Genomic DNA, 3,723 nt, shown 5'->3' with positions numbered 1-3,723 from the left:
GGACAGAGGAGCCTGGTGGGCTACAATCCAAAGGGTTGCAGAGAGTTGGACAAGACTGGGCGACTAAGCACCAGCACGGCACAGACTGTAAGCAGCAGAAACTAATTCTGGCTAGCTAAGTAAAGAAGAAATGTATTGAAAGGGTGATAGGGTACCACATGGGACAGCAGGCAGAATTGAACAATCAAAATTTAAAAGAGTAGAAACCCACCCTTGCCTACTTTTGTCGGCTCCTTAGAGGGTGGATTTGGAGATAAATCTGGGCAATCCTGTTGGCTCCTAGTTCCTGCTATCTCTTTGTTCCAAATACCACTTTTCTTTGATGGAGTATCTGATTGGGCCAGATATGTATCCTCGGGCCAGTCAGGTTGAAGGGACGTATGTTACAGGCACAGCCACTGGGGCCCCTCGCCTTTGTATAAGGGGTGTTCTCAGAGAAAGGGAATCAGTGTGAACCAGTTAGTCACCCAAAGGGTGTCTGCTGCAAGCACATAGTTCTATCAGTGAAAAGGTCCTGGCACTCAAAAGTGGGTCATTGAAGCACATTATTAAGGGGATTAAGAGGGAAGAGCTTAGGGAAAGCAGCCAGATATGTTAGAGTATCTTGGGGCTGTGATAGCAGGGAGCTGTTCTGTGCCAAGCTTGAAGAGGAAGGAGGACGTAGTGGTTTTTGAAACCTGTGGAGAAAAGTATTAAGGAGAAAGCTGGCTGAAAAGCAGCTGTGGTTTGGGGCAGAGGGTCACAACCAACTTTTAGAAACCCAGCAGTGTGGAATTTAGGGAAATAAATACCAAGTTTCCACTTTCCTCTCACCTGCCCATTTCTTGGACACGATCAGAAGCCAGAGAGCAATGGAGTCCCTTGACATGATTCTTAGAGGCCAGCCTCCCGGGACTCCAGCCTCCCTGCACTCCTCTACTCTTCAGCGTAGAGAAGAGTGGAGAGTGGATATGGAGAGGCAAATAGATGGCAGCCAACACGATAAAAATACGAATTTCAGCTCACGGACAATGACTGTCAGGTTTGGAGGAGGTAGTGACTGGTTTAGATTCACACAGTTAACTGAGACTCAGAGTTAGGGTTTGAACTCAGTCTGACTGCAGAACCTATGCTTTTAACCACTGTTCTCTCAGGTGAAAATGCTGAATTCAAACACTGGACAGGTGAGGACTTTTTCTCTAGAGACTCCTTGCAACATCACCTCTTGGCTGTAGCAGCAGGAAGAGCCCATAGTCCCTCAGTAGTGCTGGTTTCCCTCAGAGTCCTTCCTCCTGGGCTCTGTGGGGCCATGTGGCTTGGAATATCAGAGGCAGTCAAGGTAGAGTCCAGGCTTCCTGACACCATACAGGCAGCTCCACTCTCCTGGGGGTAGGTGTGTGATCAAGATTTAAATTGCACTCCAATTAAGTCTCTTCTTGGGGGACCATTCTCACACTTGGACCTTGCACTTGTGAGAGCTAATGCCCATTCCTCTCACATAAATAGGCCCATTAGTGGCTTATCTGTCTGGCCTTACACTTTCCTGCTGCTACATGGGATGCCCCAGACAAACACATTTCCAATCAGGCATGCAGAAGAAAATATCATTAATGGCAATAATATTCATTCTATGGTTTTATTTCCTTTCCCACTAGTTTCTAACTCTTTAACCTATTTAATAAGAGCTAATACCTCTGATATAGATGATGTCATATCATATCATATCACCAGGGATTCCCTGGTGGCTCAGATGGTAAAAAGAGTCTGCCTGCAATGCAGGATACCTGGGTTCTATCCCTAGGTTGGGAGGATCCCCTGGAGAAGGAAATGGCAACCCATTCCAGTATTCTCGCTTGGAAAATCCCGTGGATGGAGGAGCCTGGTGGGCTACAGTCCATGGGGTGGCAAAGAGTCGGACATGACTGAGTGACTTCACTTTCACTTTCCTGATATACTTCCACGTGCTAGGCACTGCCCTGTTTTTAAATACATGGATTGTCTCATTTCATCTTGACAATAAACCTAGGAGCTAGCTAGATACTACTTAAACCCCACTTGAAGATGAGCAACTGAAACTTATAGGAGTGAAGTATGGAGCCACAGGCAATAGAATTATTGTTAAGTAGATCCAAGATTTGAACCCAGACAGCCTGGCTCCAGAGCCCACAGCCTTTAGCCATGATGACACCTCTTCCTGCTCCAGATGGCCTGGATTCATAAAATAGTGATTTCTAACTATCCTTGTGCCACTTTAGAGGGGAAACTTTAATTTATTTAGAGAATAGGGGTAGGTAGGGTGCAGACTGCTAGGGATCATCAAATATCAGTGTGCTCCTGTAAGCTTTCCATCTGCACTGCCGTAGAGGTGGAGACATGTAACTAAGTCTGGCCCCTTCGATATGTGGAGGAGTGATATATACCTTTTTCAAGCCAGGCCAGAACCTCTCCGCACTCTGGGTCACTCTCTCTTTCCTGTCTATGGTTCTAGAATTGAAGAACTCTGAGATGGCTAAATTGCCATTTGTAAGGAACTTGTTACTGCATGGGGAGGGCAATGTAGAAGAGTTGCCTGACCTGCATTGGACAGTGACATAAGTGAGAAATAAACCTTTGTCAGATTAGACCATTTAGAGTTTTGGGTTTATTTATTATTGTAGTATAGCTTATTGTACTTTAACATAAATTTCATACTGATACAGATATTGGTACCTCTAAGTAGGGCAAAGGAGTACGTCAAGGCTGTCTATTGTCACCCTGCTTATTTAACTTCTATGCAGAGTACATCATGAATAACTCTGGGCTGGAAGAAGCACAAGCTGGAATCAAGATTGCCAGGAGAAATATCAATAACCTCAGATATGCAGATGACACCACCCATATGGCAGAAAGTGAAGAGGAACAATAGAGCCTCTTGATGAAAGTGAAAGAGGAGAGTGAAAAAGTTGGCTTAAAGCGCAACATTCAGAAAACGAAGATCATGGCATCTGGTCCCATAACTTCATGGCAAATAGATGGGGTAACAGTGGAATCAGTATCAGACTATTATTTGGGCTCCAAAATCACTGCAGATGGTGACTGCAGCCATGAAATTAAAAGACACTTACTCCTTGGAAGGAAAGTTATGATCAACCTAGATAGCATATTCAAAAGCAGAGACATTACTTTGCCAACAAAGGTCCATCTAGTCAAGGCTATGGTTTTTCCAGTAGTCATGTATGGATGTGAGAGTTGGACTGTGAAGAAAGATGAGCGCTGAAGAATTGATGCTTTTGAACTGTGGTGTTGGAGAAGACTCTTGAGAGTCCCTTGGACTCCAAGGAGATCCAACCAATCCATTCTAAAGGAGAGCAGTCCTGGGTTTTCTTTGGAAGGAATGATGCTAAAGCTGAAACTCCAGTACTTTGGCCACCTCATGCGAAGAGTTGACTCATTGGAAAAGACTCTGATGCTGGGAGGGATTGGGGGCAGGAGGAGAAGGGGATGACCGAGGATGAGATGGCTGGATGGCATCACGGACTCGATGGACGTGAGTCTGAGTGAACTCTGGGAGTTGGTGATGGACAGGGAGGCCTGGCGTGCTGCGATTCATGGGGTCGCAAAGAGTCGGACACGACTGAGAGACTGAACTGAACTGAACTGAACTGACTGAAGTAGGGCACGGCTCTAACAGCTTAACACTCTAGTGGTATACTGAGCAGGAAACTAATGTTGAAGGCTAGAAATATCTTAACACTGTAGTGCTGA

This window comes from Budorcas taxicolor, chromosome 15 (assembly GCF_023091745.1).
Source record: "Budorcas taxicolor isolate Tak-1 chromosome 15, Takin1.1, whole genome shotgun sequence".
Classification (NCBI taxonomy): Eukaryota; Metazoa; Chordata; class Mammalia; order Artiodactyla; family Bovidae; genus Budorcas; species Budorcas taxicolor.
Note: the sequence above shows the minus strand (reverse complement) of the source record.